The 24,992-nt window shown below is 40.3% G+C and overlaps 1 protein-coding gene across 37 annotated transcripts in view; it reads right to left on the bottom strand.

The window, feature by feature from the left end:
- LOC100223410 (poly(rC)-binding protein 3) overlaps positions 1–24,992 on the bottom strand; it is a 499,051-nt gene that overhangs the window by 132,540 nt on the left and 341,519 nt on the right. The window contains exon 1 of one of the 37 annotated variants that reach the window (XM_072924416.1): positions 7,359–10,402. The exons of 33 other annotated variants lie outside the window; for them this stretch is intronic. The gene's annotated coding sequence lies outside the window, so the exon portion shown is untranslated. 3 more of the 37 variants (XM_072924410.1, XM_072924411.1, XM_072924415.1) reach the window with 3 other exon arrangements.

The raw sequence follows: 24,992 nt of genomic DNA, 5'->3' as shown, positions 1-24,992 counted from the left end.
CCAACAGATTAATTGGTACTGAAGCTCCTAGAGATATACTGGCAATTAAGGTTCCTGTAAGCAAACAGGAGGCCAACAGCAACACTGGTTGGAAGTGTGGGAAAGCCACACCCAGCACAGTGATGGTTGCCTCCAAGCAGACATTTCCAAGTGCAGCCCCATTTCTGTCAGGACTGGGGGCTGCTTGAAGATCTGCTCTAGTCAATGGAAAAATAACACCTCTAGGAGGCTCCAACATCATGGCTTATGCTGGAGTCTTTTGTCAGAAAAGTATCATTCCTACACAAAAAAGAGAAGCTTTCAAAATTTAAGCACTATTTTAAAACACGGGATCAGATTCCAAGAATCTTACTTATCTGACATTAGAAACACTGAAGGGACATTGGACTTTGTTACAAGCCAGTTTCAATAGCACTTATAATTTTTATTCAGCTTCCTCCACCCCACCCCAGTCACTGTGGGATGCTCACAGTAAATTAACAGTGACAGCCTCTTCAATACCTAGCAGGCATCTCTACTTGTGCACTGTGAATGCTGATGGGGGAAGGAGGAATGGGAAAATAAAGTGCATCTCTCTCTTGTGTCTGCACAGAGCCCTTGTTCTTCACAGAGAAATCTAACAGTGTAACTTCTAATGTTCCCTACTACTCAATCAAAATCCACCTATCTAAACTTCTCTGAATTAAAAGGACTTGGAACTCCAAAGCTGATTCTCATCACTGTGAATGAATACTATAAACTTGTCTAGGGGAACAAAGGTAGAACTCTCATGTCTTCCTATCTTCAGGAGCAAAACATTTTATTTGAATTTACTCTCACAGGTATAGCATACACTTATAAAGAAAGAAGACAGTTTTTGTGATCACTTTGATCATATGTAAGGAAACCTCCACCAGATCCATGTAGATCAGTATTTAATCCAGTACTACATGGTAATTATTGAGCCTATATACTAATTATTTCGTGGATTTGCAGCATTTACAAAGGTTGCATTAGCCCCCAATGTTTCACCACCTTTTCATGTAAAATCGCTGCGGTAATTCTATAGAATGTTTAATATTACAACACAGCCAGCAATCTTCTGTTTGCTCTTCTGGGTATCTACCAACTACTGGCACATAGCTAGAACTATGCTAATGAGATCCTCAAGGTATGCACACAGTTTCATTAACTGAGTCAAATCACAGAAAAGATACTTTATGGTCTTCAAGTCTCAGGTTCTGTCCTTCCAGTCATTTAGGCTCAAATGCTGAATAGAAGCTTTATAGGCCACTGACAAGAAAATATATGCAAACAGGGATAAAGGCAACAGACCATCATAAACACAGGACTAGATGGTGTGATATTGCACCAAACACTTCATTACCATGTAGATACACCCAAAAGTGTTATTTTTTTGGGAGATCTAGCTCTCTTCACTTTTCTGTAGCATGCTCTGCATGTGGGATAATATACTTCCCTTGTTGCCACTGAGACAATCAGACTGTTCAGATTTCATTTCATAAAATCCTGAGATCAGCAATAACATCTGCATTTGTTTAGCAACAAACATATACCTATTTGTACATAAAAGACAACAGAAGCCTTTTTCTGGACCTCCACATTCTCTGTGTGCAGCTGCCCAGATTCCCGCTGCCATACCTGGGACTGCTGTTCTGACACAGTCACCCCCATTTTCTAAAAGTTGGCTGAACATTCATAAAGCCCTGCTGTAAGCATCACAGTCAAGTCCTTGTGTTGATTTGTTTAATTTTAATGAAATATAATTCTTTCTTTCTTATTACAGACATTATTCTGTACAGTGTTTTCCTAAGCATTTTCACTACTTTTTAAAAAACTATTTGAAAGTATTTATCTTAAAATGTTTCTAAGATCAAAAAACCCCCAACAACAATAAAAAACCAAAACATAACAAAAACCACAAAAAACTCCCAAAAAACCAAACCCACCAAAATCACACATTCAAGTTTATCTCCAGACCATTTTGTGCAAGTTTTCAGGTGTCACTGAAATAAATCCTACTAAGAAATATTGCAGCATCCTCCTCACAGAATTGTATCAAGCTATAGGCTGTCTGAGCAACTAGATTATGCCAAGAACAACAGGTATATTTATTAATTTTGCAAACCTGCTGCTTGCTTATTTATTTTATACTGCTAGTCAGATCCTGCTACTGATGCCCACATTCCCCATAGGAAGAAAGTCTGCTGAGGTCACTGGCTGAGTCTTGACAGTGTTAATTGCTGCTTAATGACTCCCAGCAGTGTTGAGATACTATGGTCAAGCACAGACTTCTGAGGAGGTGCACAGAGAAAGAAACTTCATCCGACTCAAAATGACCATTACAGCTTTGGGGAAAACAAGGTTTGATCCAAATGGGAGCCAGAATCAGAGAACCAGAATTAAAAAACCCAACAAACTAACTCCCTTGAGGGAAGAGATCAATTCATGTTGGTTTGCAAAATTTTTTTTGGACATGTAGGTAACAGCCCTTGATATTTTAAATAACAATGACTTTCTATGCAAATTGTTTTTTGTGTCTCTGTGCTGAGGGCTTTTTGGGCTCAGAAGGCAAGTCAAGATGCTGAACAGCATGTGTGTACACAAGATGACAGCCTCTGGCAGGGGACACAAAGGCTTCAGAATACGGGTGAGCACAGCAAAGGGCCACCCATGTGCGTAGGGGACGATGGGCTGTCTGCTAGAAATCTGGCAGACTGCTCAAAAGGGATTTTGCTAGCCTGAACTTGACTTCTGTGCCTCACTGATGGATATTAACATACAATTGCTCTTGCTGAATATCCCCATGGCTCCATGGCCACTTCAAGGATGCTTGCATGTATTATTATCTCCCTCTTCCCTCTCACCAGCTGATGGGCACTACACCTCTAGGAGTAAAAACACACACCCTTAAGACCAAGTAGATGTCTGTTACAAAGATTTTCTGCTTGATTTTAATCCAAAACAGCTGGCATTGAGCTGCTGTTTTTTAATTAAAACCTCCTTTGCTGAGTTGTTTTTGTCTTGTAGAGCATCTATCAATCAGGAGGAGTCACCGTAGGATGCACTCAGCGGCAGCCGGCTATTTCATCCCTTCCCCCAAGCCCAGACACTGACTTTTTCCTTCTTCCTCCCCTCCCCGACTTCATTAACTAAATGCACTGAATAAACCTTAACATCCCAGCTAAATCCTATTGGCCCTGGATTTGCTGCTTAATGCTAAAACCCAAGCGACCCATTTTTCTCCTGTTGATACTTCTATTGCTGATGGCAGCCAGCAGAGAAAAATACCCAACTATAAACTACTTTCACGTAAGGAACAAAATCAGGAGCATTCATCATTCACTCTTTCTGCTGCTGCTCACAAACTTTATGTAAGCTTTACGTGACGTGTCAAAGCGTCCCTTGCTTTTGTGTTTCACAGGCAGCACAGTGAGCCTGTTGCTTAGCAAATGATTACAACAGAGTGCATCTGTTATTAAAAGTGCAACTAGGTCTCTTTTAAAGGAAAATGATCTGGCAAAGTCTATGAAAATTAATTTCTGTGCATTCTACAATCCCCCAAAATGATGTTGTTATAAACATCAGAAGATGGAGATCCCACTAACTGAAAATCTTGGGAAGCAAATAACAAAGAGAGTAAAAATCTTCAGTGCTACAGAATTACTTTGGTTGCTATCCTTAAGTTTTGCTTTGAACTCTAAGTTTGTCTTCCCAATTTCACATATATACACCACAAAAAAATTTCACATACATACACCACAAAAAAGGCTAAAGATTATTCACTGTGCCCATCTCCTGGCTGTCAGTCCTTGTGCTGCACCCCAGTTATAATTACTGCTTGTCATCTGCCCTCAGCTCAGCTGCCCAATGCTTCCTCTTTGGTCCATGATGACAAACAGGATCCTCAATGGTTCTTCCCAGCTCCTGACTCACTCTTTCCAAAGCACCCAAACTGGGTCATCCATCCAGCTGCAAAGCCTCCATGTGGTAGCAGTGAGACCTTTGGCTGCTGGTGTCATCCTCCTGCCTTTACTGCTTGCTCCACCAGACCTCTGATCTCTCTTCCACCTTATAAACATGACACCATGACCACTATGTGTTTTGCCACAACATCTGACACTCCAAAACCCTTGCTCCCACAAATACCTCACAAATACCTCTTCTGCACTTCTGCCACACACATCTGTGGCTGCAGTCACATCTCCCATTAGGTTTGCAAGCCGCTGCACAACTTTTATCTGCAGTGATGCACCCTTGCCCTGCTGCAGGGTCCCTCTGGAATTGTCCCTGCCCAACAGACTTGGACCCAGGATCCCAGCACTCCTAAGCAGGAGGGCCACCTCACCCTCGGCTTCTCCAATTTATGTCCTTCCGTCTGGGTACTGAGCATGAGGGATGTGAACCCCTGTGCTTTCACCAGGACAGCCTCTTGCCCTGGGATGGATCTATGGAAAGCAGCTTCACATGCAGAAAACTGAGTGCTTTCTCTCATGGCTTGCAAGAGTCACTCATTGCATTTTCAGTTATCTGTCAGAGTGGCTATTCCAGCTTGCACTTGGGTATCCAACCAACACAGCACTCTTCGGATTTGACTTATATTTTTAATACCACATTTCACTTGACTTTATTATCAGACCTCAGTGTCCTACAATACCGAGCTGGCTTCTGAGAAGTGCTGCATCCTGAACTGCCAACCCCATAGACACCCAGTCCTTTGTCCAGCAAATTCCCGCAGCATTCAGAGACTGCAAAGGCTGAAAAGGAACAAGGAGCCTGGGCAGTTGGTGAAAATGTAGCCATGCTGAATAAAAGATGTATTTATAAAGAACTTAAAAGCAAATGCAATCTAGCACTGAAGATATGTGGCACAGGTTATGATTATTAGTACGCTGTCTGGTACGAGAAGCCTTTCAAATAAAAACACTTTCTTACTGACCGTGCACTCGCGTTAATGTATTTCTTACCAATACCATTAATGGAGCATTCATCACGTTTCTTGCTTCTCTGAAGTAATAAGAGAAATAGATGGAACCATGTAAGAATAAAATTAAATATATCCATGACGCTACACGTTATCATACTGCACACACTCTACAAATGTGTTTTAATAGGGTCCTTGAAGGAAGTAATGGCAACTGACTTCAATGCTACAGAAATATTCAAACCAGCATAAATTGGAAGGCAGGAGAGATAAGGAATACAACCTGTAAAACAAATACTTATATTCTTGAGGACTTGTTTTTTGCAGCAAGGACACAGATGAGAGAAAGACAGAAGACAAGGTCTTCTGTAAGAAACCAGCCATTCCAGACTAAAGAAAGTAAAAATATTTTTGTTTGCCTGATTATAGATAAGGATGGTATGGAGCAATATCCACATGGACACAGTGAGTAGCATACTAGATAGAGGACATATTTCTTAAGAGGTTTATGAGGAAGCAAACCTCAGCTTTTCTGTTTATTTTTATAAACTCTTGACGGATTTCAGCATGGCCAATTCCTGGACTCAGATTTGAACCATTCTCAGGGATAGGTTATGAACTTTGCACCAGGAATCTTTTTAGAGATAAGCAATGGACAAATGGATTACCAGCTGCTCAACTCCATTTTCCACTATTGTTCTACTTCTAGAACCATATACAAAAGAAACAAACAAGAACTACAGCCAGACGGGATGGTACACACACGTCTAACAGATATTTATTTTTAACACTTTTTAACTAATTATTTCTTTTTAACACTTGAAAGTAGACATGCAAAGCAACTGCCAGTTATGACTGCATTTTGTTGCCTGTAATTTATGCCTGAGCTGTTAAAATATGTTTAGGCAATGTGCATTAACTGAATGTTTATTTTTCCAGTAGCCCTAGGAAGGTTATCAGAAACACAAATACAAGCTTGTACACTAAACATAACCATATCCACTATCAGGACATTCTAACAGACACATAAATTACATTAAAACATAATTTTAGGTGCACAGGAACAATTTTCTTTCATCTTCAAAAATAATAATATGAATAAACATAGTAATGAACTACGAAGCCCAGACTCCTCTATTACTACTGTTAATTTAAAACTACTGTATATTTTTCAACTTTTCTTTAGGAAACACACACTTCCAAGTTCACTTTTCCCTTACTGCACAACTCGCTGAGCGACGACCCGGTTGTTTACACAGCAACTTAAAAACAACAGCAAGAAAAGCCTCCAGAAACAGTACCACGTGAACGAAAGGTGATAACGTCCAATGCCAATACAAATTCCAAAATATGGGACAATATTCCAAATTGGTTGCTTCTGACAGCGATGCTGGTTTACAGCACATCAAAAACTTACTAACCTCTGCCTTCCTAATCCCTCCGCAACCCCGGTGGTCTTCCTCGGCCTCTCCGCGCTTCACGTTAAACTTGCAGGAAAGCATGAACCGGGGCACACGGACACACACCGAGCGGGCTCCGATGGTGTTACCGCCTTCGAGCGCCGCAGCCCCGGCTCAGGCGGGGTTACTCACCCGGGGGAAGCCCACACGTCCCGACTGACAGTCCCTCACGGATCTCCCTCGGCGCGGCTCACGCGTCCGGCGGATAAACCAGCCCCATCTCCGTACGGAGCACTTCTACCGCAACTTGTTGGGTTTGGGCCGTACCGCTGGAGTTTTCCCGACTCGGCCCGGCAGGCTCCCCGCGGGCCGGCCCGCTCGGCCCCCGCCGCCGCCGCACACAAAGAGCCCCGCGCCCGCCCAGCCCAGCCCAGCCCGCGGCCCCGCGCCCTCAGCGCGGCGCGGCCCCCGCGGCGCGGGCACCCACCTGCGGAGCCGCTCCGCTCCCGCTCTCGGGCGCCGCTCCCGCCTTCCCGGGCGCCGCTCCCGCCGCGCCGCCCTGCGCGGACAGATGGCCGGCAGCCCGCGCAGCCCTCCGCTCTGCCGGAGCGCGGCAAAGCCCGGTTTTGTTTTTGTTTTTTTTTTTTTCTTCCTCTTTCCTCCCTTCTCCCCGTTTTATCCTCTCTTCCTCCCTTGGCTTAGACCCTGGCAGCTCAGCGCAAGTATGCTCACAACACCCCCTCCACCAGTCACTTCAATTAGTGCCACACGAGAGGAGCTTCTACCCAAAATCTGCTTAAGAAAGGGCCAGAGGGCAGGGCAATCGCCTTTGCTCAACAGTGACCAGAAGCTGCTATAAATATCCAAACAAAAGCACTGGCAAGGCCAGGAATATCATATCCTAATGTGATAAAAATTGTAAATATCCGATGTATACCAGAAACACAAAGCAAGAAAATTAGGTTGTTTTTTATAAAAGAGACAAAGATTAAAAGCAGTCACCACCTCCTTACCCTCTCCCCCATATACGTAACCTTGTACTATGTTATCAAAGTTGTGTATTTCTGGGTGCCAAGCTATTATGTTTTCGAGGTCCAGAGCAGCTCGTTCACAATCCCTTTGTGACAGCTGCTCGCTAATATTTATAGGTACCCAAGTTTGTGCACCTTATATAACCAAGTCGACTGACCAGGGCTGGGCAGCGGTAGACTCCAACCCCACAGATCTGGTGCTTCATACAAATAGTACAGGCGGTGGCTTACCTTGTTAATTAAAACATTAACAGAAGTTCCCAATACACCAATAAGTAAAGCAATATATTAATACAGTACAGACAGAGGTGCATTTATATGAAGACTGAAGGATTTAATGTAATTTGATTTAGACACATTTTACACTAACATTATTCCAGTGCTGTGAGTGAGGAGAAACTACAGCCTGAGGTTGCTAACTATACATTGAACTAGAGTTGAAAACTAACAAAAAACCAAAAAACAATCAAACAACAAAATTCACAAAAAGCCAACACACCCTTGATCAAGCACAGCAGCGCCTGGACACTGGGCTTGTGCATCACTTCACAAATGTCCAGTTCACACTGTGCAAGTAGCTGGATGCCACTGGTTCTAGCATGGGGAGGGCAGAGTGGGAGAAGGGAGTGGTTTCGGTCCCACAAGATTGCATGTAAACTCTGCAGTGCCTTCGAAATAGTAATTTCCAGTCTGTTGATGGATGACAACAGCTAGGTTCATCTGAGGGGAAGCCAATAGCCACTGTCACCTAATTCCCTCCCCAGACGTTCAAGAATGTAATCATTGCAAAGGGAGGGTGCTCAGCTTATGTCCAAGTCTCGTGCCTCAATGTTTATGTACAAATCTGTGTAAAAGTAGTTAATCCTTTTGACCAACTGCATGCTCTTTTAGAACCAAGATAAAGGCCATCTGAAATTAACCCTGTATTCCCTCTGTTGGGTTTCCATGAACTCAAAAATCAACTTCTCTTCTACTACAAATACGTGCTATTTTTTCCATTTCATTCCCATGCCCTCTTCTGAACACACTTGTTTGTCATGCTGCAGTGAACACTGCTTTCTCAAACTAAACCAATTCACATACAGACTTATTCTCAAAGCAACTTTATCTACAAAGGATGTTCACAGAGAGTTTTTGCTGCTTTATTAATTCCCTGAATTTGAGCATGTGCCCAAAGTAATGAAGAGTGTACTTTTAGAAGATCACTTGATTTAAAAGAGAAAATATTTAAGTGAAGCTCATACAAAACCCTAGTCCAAAAATCTCATATGCAGGCTTGCAAGAACAAAACTGCCCACAAGATTTCCAGACATCCTAGACTCAGTAGAGAATTTTTTTTTTTTATTTCAACAAAGGGTTGTGAGTAACCCCGAGTGCACAGATGCAAAACAACACCACCAGCAAGAACAACACAGACTGAGCATTGTTGGGCCAAAGCTGCCAGCCCATGGGCTGACAAAGCCCTCCCTGATGATGCGGGACAGGGAAGACAGGGAAGCAGAGGTCCTCGCTCTGGCACAGGCATGCTGGAGGTCTGTGCAGCCCAGCACAACGGCCAGGGTAATGGATGTACATCCAGCTGAATTTCCAAGGTGTTCTGTGCAATATGGCTAATTAACCCTGCCAGTTCCACTGGCTGGTCTTTACACAGGCTCCTGCCTCTATTTCAGTCAGGGCCAACTGAGTGAATGGGCCACAGCAGCAGTACAAACATGTATTGCATTGCAAAAGAGTGGGCAAAATTCTCGCTGAGGGAATAAAAAAACCACGACATAATCCTTAACAACAAAAACCCCTCCAGGTAAGCAGGAAAAAGATTTTTATAATAATAAGCTTACTTGGCAAAAACATGAGCAATGACTTAAATAACTGCATAGTTGTGACTGAATAAGAAGACAGCAAAAATAAATCACTAATGGGGTGAAATGCAAGGCTGTGTGCATGGTATAAAAATTTAGCCAGCCAGGCAGATGAACAAATTGGTGGAACTGCGTTACGGATGTTAGAAGTGACAGAAAAATATCCTTGTCTCTGAATTCTGGGCAAGTTTTGAATCTTTAGTTTTTGTAGGTGTCATTCCCAAGCTCAAAGAGGAGAAATAAAAAGGGTTATAAAAACAAAAATCATTAAAAAATTTCTCCTTTCACCAAAAGACACTGTATTGATCTGTCTTGATCTGCTCCTCTTCATTTTGCATGCTGCTTTCCTACACCAGATTTTCCAGCCTATGGATAGAAATGGTGGAGGACTCTTGCAATCTCCCTTAAGGACTGATGAAAATGTAACATAAGAAAAACTGCATGTATGGATATATGCCTCACAAAGGGACATTCAGAAGGACTGTCTTTGCAAGTGTGAAAGTATTCCAAACGCCATTTGCCTTTCAAAACAAAATGCTCCATTTGATGATAAATATAAGAGACAGATGTCAGAAATCTCCCTGACTGAGCAATGTCCCAAAACTAAAATGTACAGAACAAAGATATTATTTAGTTTATGAACAATTTAATGTATGTTTGCAATTTTAAACTGTCGTAAAATATTCTACTTACAAAGCACTCATTTTATAGAGAATTATGCATTACCTGGAAGTGATTTAAGTTAACTTATTATGAAAATCGAAACCTGGATCAGATACATTGGGTCCATGCATTTGACATAATTTCCTGGAGAAGGAAACCTGTGTACAGAAAGCTATCCCCAAGCACTGGTTGAAGTTTTCCCTTAAATACTGTTTTATTTGATAAGTGAAAACCGACAACACCAGCAAATCATCTAGTATTAGTGTTCTTTTCTTTTACATGTCCCTGCCCTTGGACAAAAAATAATAATGGGTTATGCTATTCCTTAGCCTGAATAAAATGTTGCAGTTCCGGAGATAAAGACGTATTGAGCTGAGCAATTAAATAGCTAAATAAATGAATCAGCAGAGCAGAAGTGACAGATTTAATTACTGCTTAGAGCTAGGAAGGGGAACTAATTATGGGGTTCATGAACCTAATGCCATTCTTTTCCTTAAGCATGTGCTTCTATTCTTTTGGATCAAACTCTGCAAATGCAGTAGCACCATGCACTAGATTTAAAAAAAAAAAAAAAAAAAAAAAGGAGAAAGAAAGGCACAAAAAGCTACCCAAAATTTGGAAATAAAGTCTAATCTTTGAAGAAAGAATAGTCAATACTCTGTTCTAAAAGCCTATGTTCAATTGACATAAGTTACAAGAGCTTGCTTTCAAATAGATAAACACTAAAAATGCAGTTTTCCAAAAAATGAAAGCACAATCAAGTTCACTAGATATGAATAAACCAAAGATTGCAACAGAAAGATGCAGCAAGTGAGGCATAAAGCATATAGCTCTATTGAGTGGTTAGGAGCCCTGTTCATCAGAAAGTATCTGTCGCTGGGAAGCCTGAGAAAGCTTTTGGTCCTACTACCTGTCTCCTGATTTGGTCAGCCCACCACACCAAGCAAATATCTCAGAAAGATGCTTTTGTGGCCACCAACTACAAAAACATTAGCAGTGGAGAAAACCTGTTCCTCTGTTTTTGCCTTTTGTCTCATTTTTCTAGGTTGCATTTACTTTACCATTATAATTTTATTATTGTTTGATAAAACAATCAACACCACTTATTTGAGCTTCACATTAAACTCACAATCCTAGTGGTATACTCCCCTAAATATAGAATTCTTTTCTTTATTAGTGGGAGGGAGAAAGGGGATAAAAGCCCACATATACAGCATTTGAATCACGTCATTCAATTAATTGAATAATTCTGGTTTGCAGCTATCTTGTACAGATAAAGAGAGACAGGTATCATTTCAGGGGAAAAAAGTGCCAAGTTGGGTTTTTAAAAATGAATTAGGGAAGGGAAGAGAGAAGTCTTTCATTCATAGCCAGTTGTTTTCTAAAATTATATTCTCATTATGATGTCTGTTTTAGCACAATTTTAAAAATCTAAATATTTGCCTCTTTTCCTACGAGTACTACAAAGAGAAAAATATCTCTGGACAGCTGACCTCATACACCATTCTGAAAAGAAAATCAGGCCTTTCACTCCACTGACTTCGAAAATTTTAAAAATGCAGTATATGACGCAAACAATAAAACATCTTATGGCTAGGAAAGATCTAAATCTACCCCAGCAATAATTGTGATCTCCTTCCACACCATGAGTAATTTTCTCAGAATGAAAATAATTTTGTCCAAACCTAGAGCAGTAGACTGATCCCTTGGAAGGCTCACTGAACAATCACAAATGCCATCATCATCCAAGATTACAACATCAGCTCTGCTTCACTGAAACTCTGTCCTCTGAAGACAGCCAAAACCAAGGTCTACTGTCTCAATAAAGTCCAAAATGAACTCTATCTTCAAAATCAGTGTCTGGGTTTCTGTATCAAGGGCGACTGTATCTGCAGGAACCCAGGGGCACTGTACATACAAGATAAGATAAAACCAGGATTTTTTTTTTTTTTAATGGAATTATGGTATAGGTCTATACAAGTGATATTCTTTGCCTGGAGTTGTCGTGCAGTTAGATCAGAATAAAATGCATTTTGTACCTAGACATACAGCAAAGCTGAGAGGAGCTGAAATTCCAAAAGAACACCATCTGAAACACTGGGTACAAGTTGCATTAACACTTGTACCATATGAATTTTACAGCATCAGATATCCATGTTATTAAAGTGTGAGGTGTGTAGAATGTCACTAAGGTATCAGTGATCATGAACCTTGCAGAACACACACACACACACCCCTGATATCTCATAATAGATGTATGATGATTGTATAAATAACCTCAGTAGAGCATGACGAGAATTAAAGGATCTTATGGACAGGGCAGCTTGTCAGCAGATCTCCAAAGGACAATAGGAGAATGTGCGCTCTTGGTGCACAACACTTCTAATCTCAGGAGGCAAAATCAGCAGTATTTCACTAACAGTTCACTGCCAGGCTCACATGGAAATAGCCTTTTAACTGTCAGAGGTGTCCCTCTCCAGAAAGTTTACAATCAGTATTTGCCTGTGCATCCAGAAGCAGAGTCCCAAAGGAATACAGGGCATATAGGAATGGAAGCCACGCAGAAGTGAGCTCACCACCTGGGAAGAAAACTGACTACGAATCCACCATCATCTGCTCTCACTGCAAAGCAGTGCAAAAGAAATCCCTCATGGGATACTTGGAAGTGGAGTAATGGTTAAGCATACACTGGAATCAAATTTGTAGCTGCTTTATTTATACCTTTTTTCTCTCAATCTTGCACTTGGATGTCTGCCCTTAGGTCTTGCTTAACATAATTTTGCAGTGTCTCACCACCCAGCCAGCCTGGCAAAGTGGAGAGACAAGATGAAACAGAGTGAAACCAGTAGATTATCAGTAGAAAACAAAGAAGGGTGCACAGAGCATCTTGAGACATGAATTTCTCTTCCAGCAGGGTCATAGAAGACCAGAGGTGGCAAGTATTCCTTCCTATTTTTAAAGGGTCACTGGCTTGGGATGACTTTACTAGAAGGGAAAGGATTATCTCTAACAGCCATGAACTAATTTTTCTCCTGCATGCTGGCAAAGCAACACTCCACAGTTCTGGGTGAGCCCTGGGTTTTCAAACAGCCTCTCACTCTGTGTTTGGTTATTGCAGGGAAGGTAGCAGGTCATTTTTCACACACATGGGAGTATGCCATTTCATCAAATCTGCCCTTGGGAAGTTTGCTTGTGCTGATTTGCAAAAAAGTGACGAAGTATACCAGCAGGTGTATGAGGAGTTGTTAGTTGTCTAATACAAAGAAGAAATTACTGGTTTTTTATACTGTTTTTTTATAAAGTCCAAATAACATTTATACAGTACTAATCTCAGACCTAAAAAATATTTAAAATCACCTACCATTTTCTTCTTTAAACTCTCAAAGAAGTACTCTTTTGGAGTGTCTTCATAATAGTTCCTTGGAACAGCAAGTATCCAGTCTTCACTGGGGACTAATATAAAAACCAATCAAGCTCCTTGACAGGAATGACAACTGAAATAATGGGAGCCACTGTCCAACTAAAAAGCTGAAGTAAGCCTCCAGCCACAGTGCTCAAAGGTTTTTCACAAAGAAGGACAAGGATCTGTGCATACAAATGTCAGAGCTTGCTGACTGTTGGAATAAGTTGCATCTGGGAAAATAACTGCAAATAACCAGAGTTATGCCAGAAATAGGAAGAACCAGAAAGCCTGTGAACTGGCCAGAGTGCAGCCCCAGACTGAGCCTGAGCAAAACTCACAGAAAGTTTCTCCTCTTTCCTAGGGCATAGTATACCAAAGCGGAAGAAGCCATAAGGAGAACGAAATAAGGAGTGAGAAAACTGATCCTCATGAGCCTCATAATACAATCATTGACTTAATAGAGATGAAAAAAAGGGTTTTATAATATGCAGCAGAATGTTCACTGTGACACTTACGAACAATTATAAAAAGTAATTAATTAATTAAATAAAAAGCTATCTTGATTTCTGAAACAAGAGGAGCAGTTACATTTTCAAAACTTCTGCCACACTAGCTGCAACATGAGGGAATAGCACAAATCCAGAATGGACCAAGAGAACAATTCAGAAATTTAAAGGATGGTTCACTTCCGTCTCTTGAGGTCTGAGGGTCAGTTTAAAGGAACAAAGCTCCAAGGCACAAAAATCAGTCAGACAGTTGTGGAAGAGACTTGGGAAGTTCCATGTACGATTTCTACTTTAGCTACCAAATTGGTAATACCTGGAAATTCCATTAGTAGAAGGTATGGAAATTACCAAAATCTTCCAAACACAGAGAAGTTCGAAAGTCAAACCTGAACCTTTGTGATTCAAATCTCAAAAGCAGACAGTGATGGCAGACCATCCGTCCATCCATCCATCTTGAATGAAAATTGATTTTAATACTACCCTGCTGAATTCACAAAGAACTTTGAGTAGAAAAAGAATAAACTGAGATAGTCAGAGATGGAGAATCAAATACTGATAAAGTCATCTGCATTTTGGAATGAGTAGCATGCTACACACTACATTGAGACCAAGGACGCTCCCTGAATTTCTAAATATAAGTAATGCTATGATTATTCCTCATTTAAAATATTCCTCACTATAAACATTTGACATGCCTTTTATTCTAGAGCCAGCACAAGACTTTTCAACAGCTCGGACATAACTGACAGTCAATCCTCCTAAAATAACAGATGGGTCAGGGCCACCCCTGCCTGCCACAGAGAAGTGAGGAATTGCAATGGAGAGATCTAGAGGATTCATGCTGTTAATCTGGCTGCCTCCAGGGACTGATAGCAGTCAGCTATCACAGCTGCTGGCACTGGGCATTCTACCAGTAGTTTCCACTCCTACTTTAGGGGCAGCAGTTCTTTCAGACAACCTGTTTTTCCCTGTCCTAATATGGACAAAATTAGGGTGCACAGATGTTAAGGAATGTGTGCTTTGTCTTTCCAGGAGCCTGCCAGCTTAGACAATATCTTCTTTGCTTGTGCTCACAGCCAGTCCAGTTTGCTGCTGAAAGCTGAAAACTCCATGCTTCTTCTGCATTCTCAGAAGATTCAGCAAAACTTATGTTCACTGGTTTTATAATGCTTCTGAGAGTCAGGGGCCTTGACCCTCATATGAAATCCACCTTGTGTCATTCTTAATCCCATCTCAAGAGTCATCAGGATAAAATTATGCTCAAAAAAGTAAATTGTTAATCTCTGATGATTAAGAATATTTTTAACATGCTGTCCATATTGTGCTCTTCAAGTTCCTTATGAAAGTTAAATTGCAGTGAAATTCTTGATGTAAAAAGCTACTGTGAGATATTTCAATATGCTGGGGCAGTGTAAGAGTTATTAGTGTGTCAGCGTAGAGCATGACTAGTTTGATCGGGAAACTATTGTAGAGAGCTGTAGCGTAAATTATAGATGTAAAATCAGAAGCAGCTTTGAAATGTGTATTGGCAGTTGTTCCTTTTGCAGGACCATTGGACCATGTGTTGCATAAGTATTGGTGATAACACTCAAATTTCAGTAAATATTAGTGTTTAAAGCTGAAGTTATTAAATCCTTATGGAGGTATATTTGCTGGAGCTTTTCTGAAAGATTATGCCATTGTTGCCAAGTAGAGTAGCAACAAAAGGAAAAAAAGAACAATAATTTTGTTCAACATAAAATCATACATTGCTACACCATAATGACTTTTTATATAAAAAAAAAATTCGAATTCCATTTTATTTTTTTAATATATTAAACTTTTCTAAGGAACAAATAATTCAGTGATGCCCAACAAATTGAGACCCATTCTATATCTGCATATTTCCACTGTGCCCTCTTGAGATTCACTTTGTTTTTCAGTGCTTAGCTCCAAGAACATAAAATAATAGTCTTGTCCTACCTCACAGAGCTACTATTAGCATAGCCCATTTGTATTCTATAGCATTACAGCATTATGGGAGAGTAATGGTTTCTATACGTATCATTTTATGTGTACATTTTCCACTGAACTTTAAAAAAAAAAAATCACAAAACCTAAATTTGTCTCTTGAACATTTTTTTTTAAAATTTTCTTTTCTAACTTCCGTCACCTTGTTTTGCTGTGTACTGTGTTGTGTCTCCTGGTATAGTCTTCTTGTTTCAGTCATGTTTCTGTGTTATCTAACTGTGATGAGGTTTCTTTCAATGCTTCTTTTCTCTATTGTTGCAGTCTTATTTCTCATATATTGCCAGTCTGTCTAGATTGAGAATAGTTAAAAATTCTCAAACTTACTCGGGTCTTTGTATCTCTTTTCTTCTTACTCTGAGCCTTTCCTTTCCTGCCCGTGAATCACCCTGCTTTGGCTCCTGAAGGAATTGTCTCTCTTTATAGGGGTAAAGGAGAGCACTACACTCGCAAGCATTCATTGATGAGGAGACAGGACAATCAGAAAGAGTGAATGATCAGAGAGCTTTTATTCAGAATTCATGAAGGCCTTTAGCAATGTGCAAAACACCTCGAAGATAATGAGTGCTTCAGGGTAGGGATTGTACTGCCTTAAATAAAGGTTTCTCCAAATGCTCAGTGCAAAAAAGTTGCTAACCCTGCAGAGGCCTTCAAATTGCTATAGCTCAAACCCCAGGAGGCTTTACAGGTTAAATTTTACATCTCAGAACTCAACTGGGAAACACACTCAAAGCTGTTGTATGCAACACATGGTTTACAGGGTGATGTCAGCGCAGGTGCTGATGGCACACAGCTGCTTGTTCCCTTGTCCTGTGCTGTGGGTTCTCAAGAAGTGCAAGACAGAACCAACCAGTGCTGTCATTTACCTTGATGTCAGTCATTTGGAAGACCTAGACCTGTCCTCAAAGATATAAATGAAAAGTCTAATTGTTAAGCCTAGTTAAAAAAATGCTTACAAATGCAGATGCAACTTGGCCTTTCAAATTAGAAATCAGAATCCAGCAGAACTCCTAGAGTAAGAATGGATATGTTATTTATACAAAGAATGATACTAGTTTTTGTATTACTTCCCTTTAAGGGGTGGTAGGGGCATTTCTAAGGTTTGATAATTGCTCAGTTCCAAAAGGTAAGGTATCTTCTCCCTGCAAATCTGGAGAAATGTTAAAGTTGTAAATACATTGCTGGAAGGCCTTACTTTAGAGTTAAGCCTCTAAACAGATCCAGCATTTTTGTGCAGAGCAGCTGCCTCATGGAGAAATCAGCAACTCTCCTGGAGTGTCTCATGAGGAAAAGCTCACAGGACTCAGTCCTGCAAAGGCACTGACCTAATCTGGTACCATCACTGGCTTCTTCTGCAAGCGTGTGGTGCTGGGCCATTGCCAGAATATAGCCAGGAATCACATCTGTGCACACCTGTTTGCAGGAGACAGATCCCACTGTTTGGAACCTGCTGATGAAGCCTCACAGATGCTCAAGGATGAAATTTGCCTCTAGTTAGGGGGTTCTGCTTGCTATTCAAATCCCATCAAAGCAGGTGGAAACCTTGCTGTCTGTCTTCCTCACTTCTGAGGCAGAACATGCATACACACATGCATATATCCATTTATACACTTTTATCTAAATGTAGGTACAATTTTCAGAAAGCACAATTTCATAGTTTCAGAATATTTCTAGGACTCATCTCACTGAACTGTAGCGCAAGGTGCAATGAAATTGTTAGCATTTGAGAAGGGATTATTTTGGTATGATCACTTTTTTATTTATCTGTGTAAGTTTTCCCAACTTGTTCTTTCTTCATTCTGCTCCTTTTTCTATTCATTTTTGCAAATGTTTACTCTTTTTCTTTTTTTCCCATGGCTTGAATTTTATGGGCATTCCCTGTATGTTTTAGGGCCTTTTCTGATGAGACACTAAAGAGAGAGAAAGCAATTCAGAAAAAGAGCAGTAAAATAAATTAAGAACTCTAATGACATAAAATCATAGAATGGATTGTGTTATGGGTAATAAACATAATTTGCGCCATTCCTTGTATGGAATATATAATGTTAAATACTTGTTAGATTATACCTCGCTTGTACTAGCCTCCCCCCCACACCCTTCTCCCCTCCGAGACAGGGTGTATGTTGGAAACTAATTTACGCCAGGAGATGGGCCATGGCTGGAAAGCTGCGGGAGACTCCAGGCGCTGATCATTGCGTGAACGACCCGAGATGGATATCTTGGAGATCCCCGGACAGATACATGTGAATGCAGCGTTCCGTAAATTTCATCACGGGATTCAACAACTCAGGACACTGAATTGTTCTCCCTCATCTCCAAAAAAGAAAATCTTATTAACATATGGACTCTAAATAGAAGAAAGGACTGATTGCAAAAATCTTGGCCTCAGGCGGAATTTTCCCTATAAAACTCGCTTGTGCCAGGATGGAGGTGTGTGGGTATAGGGGAAAACCTCTGCTGAGGCTGACTCCTTGTTGCACACCCAGGGCCGACCCCGGGCTCGGCTCTGGTTTTTTTTCCTGTGGCTGGCTAGATAGAATTTGACTGCAAATAAAACTGTTTTGTTTTTTTTTAATTTGGCTGAATAAGTTTTCATTTATAACAGGTTGGAAGGGCCTTGAAGACCATCTGGTTCCAAAACTCCTGCTGTGGGTTGGGCCACCTTTCACTAAACTGGGTTCTTCAGAGCTTGATCCAACTTGTTTTTAAACATGTCCGTGGATGGGGCATCCACAACTTCTCTGGGCAACCTGTTCTAGTGCCTCACCACTACTACCACACACCACCCTGACAGTAGAGAATTATTTCCTTATAGCTAATCTAAATCTACCCTCTTTCAGTTAATGTCAGGTCATTTTGGAGGGAAAGGCAGGAAATGTGAAAAGAGAAACTCCCCAGAGTTCTGATATTTTCTACTGTTTCAATACACAGCACAGTAATTGTGATTATTAGAAGTTCTTCTGAAAGTGGAAGTTTCCCAATCAGAAAAATATAAAATAATATCAGCTCTGTAAAGTTAAATTTAGTAAGTCCAGCCAAAAAATTACTTTGAAGAGCATGTTTCCAAAGGCATAAAACTAATAATAAAATATTTTTAAGCACTTCCAAAACAGAAAGTCTGCCAGAATGTCTGTAGGGCTGATAAGCAACTTGGATATGAAAGGGGGACCCAAATGAGATCAGACTCTACCTCAGAAAAGTGAAAAGAATTTATATAGGTGTAAAGAACACTATAGAATAGACTTCGGAGATTCCCAGGCTGAAACTTTCTTTACAGGCCACAACCGCCTTACTGGGTAGACAATAGAAAACACAGAGCAGAAAATTAAATGGTCACTCTTCACAATTCAAAGAGATTTCTAGTGTAGGGAAAGGCACTGCTCAGCATAGTCCTCAGTAATTTGGTTAAAGCTGAATAGTGAGGTGAGATTAAATCATACTAGATTACTTAAGGTAGTAAAAGCCAAAGATGACTGAAAAATTGCAAAATAATCTCAATTCTTTGTCATTGATGATAAAAGTGTGGACCAAGAATAATGCTGATAAATGTTCAATCTGGAACAGAAAAAAAAATTAAAAGACTCTTAATTATACATACCAGTGATGAGCTGTAAGTGAGCTGCTACAAATCTGAAATATGGCTACTGCAACTGGTGAAACCATGTACCATTCTATAAAACACCAGCTTAATGTAAAAGGAATATTATGAATTATTAGTAAAATGAAATGGAAGAGACATTATCAGGTCAAAAAGAAAATACACCTTATCTTCTAAGCCCCAAGGGACTCACCTGAAGTAAAAACATCTAAACAAGGATCTATGGATAGGTAAGATAATGAAGGGTAAGTGATAGTATCTGTGTGAGGAACAATAAGTAGGTTGGGATAACTGGCATTTTTTTGTTCTGTTATTAAAAACCCACAATCTATCCTGACATCCTGGTTTACATGATCACTCCTACAATATTTCTTAGCAGTAATGACATACATTTCTGTAATAATAATGATCTGTATTTTCACTGTCCTTTTTCTTCAAAATACAAAGTATCCCAGGAATATTATTTAAATCATTAAAGCACCCATTTAAGTAACCAAATTCTGTTGTCAGTAGCAGGTTGGAAGATGTCTTTGGGGCTCATCTGGGCCTACCCAAATGTGATTAGCTTTGAAGTTACATCTGAGTTCAAAGGTTGCTCAGGAGCTTGCACAGAGAGCTTCATCTGATCTCCAAGAATGGAAATACCAGAGTGTCTTGATACTTGTGCCAGTATTTCACACACATATATACGCACACATACACACACAAGAAAGGAAAGATTTTTCGGATACTTAGATATTTCCTATGTTGTGACTTGGGGCTGCTGCCTTTCGTCCAATTGTGTTGCACTACCTAGAAGTATTTGACTTCATCTTATCTGTAGACTGCCAATAGGTAGGTGAAAACAATTAGGTTCCTCTCTTATTCTCACCTTCAGACAGAAGAACACTTTTCCTGTCAGCTTCTCCATGTATGTAATATGTTCTGGCCACCTGGTGCTCCAAGGGACTCATTCCACTATGTCAATGTCCATCTTGTACAGGGGAATCCAAAACAACACAGTCCTCCAAGAAGTCTTACTAGTGCCAAACAGAGAGCAAAGAATCACTTTTCTCAGCTTGCTGGATACTCTCTGGCTAGTGGAGCCTCGGATGGTGTTGACCTTCAGGATGCATTGCTGACTCACACTGGATTTTTTTTGTCGACTGGGGGACACCCAGGACTTTTTATGCAGTGCTGCTCTGGAGACAGCCGGTGTCCAGACTGTCCTGCTGCATGATCAGGAATTTGGATTGGCCTGTGCTGAACGTAAAAGGTTTCTGTCAGATTTATACTCCAGCTTGTTGAGAATGCTCTGAATGATAGCCCTGCACATTAATTGGCACATTAATTGCTTCCCTAATCAGGTATCATCTGTGAACTTGCTGAGGGCTTTATTTCATTCTACTGGATACATCTGCAGTGAAGGCATGAATGAATGAATGTCCACACTAGTGTTGGTTTCTGAAAGATGTTACTAGAAATCACTCATCAGTTGGACTTTTTACAGTTGATCCCAACTCTTGGAGCCTTATGATATGGCCGATGGTTCACCTTGTAGTTCAGTGCTCGAGTAAATGCCTCACCAGGTTGGCTGTAGGAATACCATGTAACAAGGCCTTGCAGAAGCCAAGATAAATAACTTCTTCTTTCATCCATCAAGCCAGCCATCTTCTCAGAGCAAGCACTCAGTCTATTCAGCCACAGTCTGTGGTTTGTGAATCCATGCTGTTCCAAATCGCCTTCTTGTCCTCCATGTGATTGCACTTGGTTTTCACAAGGGTTTCCTCCAAAATCCTTGTGGAAACTGAAGGGAGCTCTATCAGCAAATAGTTCCCCAGATCTGTGTCCATGCCCATACCCATGTAACACTTAGCAGCCTTCAGGATCTTCTCCTGATTCCTAGGGACCTTTTGAAGAAGATACAAAGCAGTCCTTGCAATGACCTCAGCTCCTTTTTTCCACGTCACTGGATACACTCTCTCTTGTCCCAATGGACTTGCATATCTCTAGTTTGCTCACTTGGTCACTAATGCGATATTACCAGATTCTGCCTGGGAGGTACAGGGACAGAAGTGGCCATGAAAGACCAAGGAGAAGACACTGAGTTGCTCAGCTTTTTCTGTGTGCTTCAACTCTGCTTCCTTGCTTCATAGCTCCTCATCTTCCTTAGACCTCCTTTTGATTCTACTTCTAGAAATTCTTCTTGCCATTTCCATTCCTCACCAATTTCAAATCCAGCTGAGTTCTGACTTCCCTAATTCCCTGCCTACATGACTGACAACGCTGTGCTCCTGAGTAGCTCTCTTTGGCCTCCTCTGCCTTTTGCACTGGAGAGAAGATGGAGCTCGCTGCCTGTCTGTTGTGCCTGTGTGACTGCATGGGCTGTGGACTGGGCTGAGCCCAGGTCTGGGGAGGTTGTCCTCAGACAGCAGCATTCTCTCTGGATTTCCTTCCCCTTCCCCTTCCGCTTCCCTTTCCCTTTCTATACAGTCTCCCATGGGAACCTGCTGAACAGTTCCCAGAATTAGCTGTTAAACCTCCTATTTTCATTTGCTGTTATCATTCTGAAAACTTTGAGTTTTTACTCAAAGTACTTGTCAATTTCAGACAAAAGATTCTCAGAAAAAAACAAACTGCAAAAAAAAATTTAAATGAAACTTTTTTCTCTATCAAAGTCAATTTAGATGCAAGTCAACTTTTACAAGGAGCCATAGCCACTTAATTGTGTTCATTCACTAAGGTGAAATGAAAAGTAATGGAGTAGAGATGCTTAAGGCTTATTGACTATAAATAATTTAGATTATTTATAATTTCAAATACTAATTGGTAAATAATGATCCATGACTAAGTCTGACAATATGGCTGGAAAATGAAATCAAGAGAGATTTCAAAGAACCCCTCCCAGCTCAGCATCCCATGAATTTTGCTTGCTGCCTATCAACATCTGTTTCACTTTTCAGCAACCTTGTCTTGCCTGCTTTGCAACTCACAGCAGTGCCTAATTTAAACATTCTGTAATTGTGGTTTTTAGTCCTAAATGGGGTTGTGAGATGTGCAATTACTGCTTCTTTCATTTTATTTACGAAAGACAAGCAAGAGGGAGAATACTGTTTTTTTGCTCCCACCTGTTATACTATGAAAAGCTAAATGAGTGTTTGACAGGTAAAAATATAAACTATGAACCCTCAGATTAAAATACTATTAGAATTAAATTCATATGTGTTTGTGAGTCTAGGCAAGTTCCAGAAAGTGACAGCATGTTACTTTTCCTTCTCCGTGTATAGTATGCTCAAAAAGCTTCTCTTAAAACGCCCTGTAATTAACCTAGGATACAAGAGAGAAAACGGTGAACAGAACAACAAAGACAATTTGTCATCAGGATTTTCATTAAACCCCTCAGTATTATAGGAATTAATTTCAGTAGTGCTTTTCCCTGATTACTGCCTGTCGGATAGGATACAGGCATCCAACAGGATATTTGAATGGAGGGCTTTATGAAGCATTATGAAGGTAAGTGGTTTATCTACATTGACTGTGATTCATCATCTGTATTTTAATATTGCAAAAAGTGAGGATGGCTCTAATTTTAACTTCCCCTAGCACTGCTTTTTTCCAGTAAATGTTACATTGATAATAGCTCACATTGCCATCCCCATCTTGGGCAGGGAGAAAGATCAACGGACTTTTGAATCACAATAGTCATCAATTTGTTACTTTAGTTTCCCAGACATTATAGTTCACTACATATTGTTATATCACACAGGTACATAAACCTTATTGGGAGGGAGGGAACCAGCTCTCATTTCAGATTCTGAATGGTGCTACAACCTGTACAGCATGTAGGCAGTGTTGTTATCTAGCCTTCACATTTTTAGTTTTTCAAAATGCTCCCCTTGAAAAGCAGACCACTTTGAAATCTGTAACACATTTTAAAGTAATGATTAAACACTAATCTACTAACATACTGAAGTGGCACTTGAGAATTTGGCAGTATCACTTTAAATAATCTCTTAGCCTACTGATGACTCTCTCAGTATCCTGTGTTTTCACACATGGCTGATGAATAAAATGATTTTAACTAATCTGTGCCTATACTTTACACAGTATTTCTTGCATGAAAAGCAAACAGTGAAACATGTATGCCTTAAAGCAAAGAAAGCTGTAGGAAACATAGTCAAAATTTCAGTTTCTATAACATTTTCTTCTTCAAGTTATATAAAAGTATTTTTAGAAATAATCTCACCTTAAATCTGAGAGTGCCATTAAGGACTGTATTACAGAAATTACTTTTGGTAATTTTGGCCAAAGCAACGCAGTTGAATGTCACACATGGGTGCAGGGGGAGGGTAGCAGATAGAGAAATCAAATTCACCACTACAACATAAATGAGATATGAAACGTTACTGAGGAGCAACAAGCTGCAATAGTGTACAGTGTCTTATAAAACCACATTAAATGAACACAAGTAAATGGATGTTGCCTTAAGTTCTTTTTGCTCATTGGCAGGAATTTATTATTTTTTTCTCTGCAAAAAATTTGACTGATTATATCTGTGCGGCACCAGACTGCTTATAAGGTGAGTAGAAGAAGTATCCTTTATGGCTAAAAAATCATTACAGGATCTAGATCTGCACAGCTGCTTGAGCTGTAATGTGACTAAACCCAAAGGACTAAGCTATCAATTCTCCCTCTTTGAATGGGAAAAGGGCTGTGAGTGTGTGTGTGTGTGTATGTGTATGTGTATACGTGTGTTTGTCTGTGTGCGTGCACTGATCTTTAAGTAGTATTTTTTAGAAAAAGCAGCTTTCTCAAGCTTTCTGCTTTAAAAGTTGGGTACATTCAATGACTTTCCATCTATTCCCAACTTCCTAAGAACTGTCCCTATATTCTACAGATGTTGGGTTCAAACCTGCTTTGCTTGTATCTTCTGTCATAATCACATTATGAGATGACACATACATTCATCTGGTCATAAGGGAACGCTTAGAGAATTCAGGTTAAGAAGATGACTCAGTTGCCTTATTTAGATTAAAAAATGTTCTGAGTATCTGACACATTAGGCCTTACATTAAATCACAAAATGTGCCACCTCTCTTTCTTCTCTGTTCTCCTTTTTCCATTAACAGTTTTCTGGTCCTTCTATCATTGCATGTTTCCCTTGCCCCAGTCTGTTGATCTCTTTTCTCCTCTTTGCTACTCATATAGTTGCCCTCTCTCCTGTTCATCTTCTCTCTTGACACAGTAGAATAGTCTCTGCTATTCTACTTCTACATAGCACTACCAGTCATTCCCTCCTTCTCCTTTTAATCTCATCCGGACTCCTGTTTCTGCTGTTCCTTTTGATGGAACAAGGATGAAAAACATCAGCTTTTATATTCTCCAGTATTTAATGTAGGGGAAAATCTTTGCCAGGCAAGAATGACATATGGTGGGATTCTTAGGGTGTCCTGTGTAGGGCCAGGAGTGGGACTTGATCTTGATGGGTACCATTTAACCCAGTATATTCTATTATTTTATAATTAAATATGCTCTAAACACAATCCACAGTAATGTTTGTTCAGCAGGTGCCCCAGAAGCAAAGGGCCACCATTCTTTTGATTGTCCTGTAACCTACAGAAC

The sequence above is a fragment of the Taeniopygia guttata genome, chromosome 2 (genome assembly GCF_048771995.1).
Source record: "Taeniopygia guttata chromosome 2, bTaeGut7.mat, whole genome shotgun sequence".
In the NCBI taxonomy this organism is placed as follows: Eukaryota; Metazoa; Chordata; class Aves; order Passeriformes; family Estrildidae; genus Taeniopygia; species Taeniopygia guttata.
The sequence above is the reverse complement of the archived record's forward strand: the minus strand, read 5'-3'. Positions and strand labels throughout refer to the sequence as shown.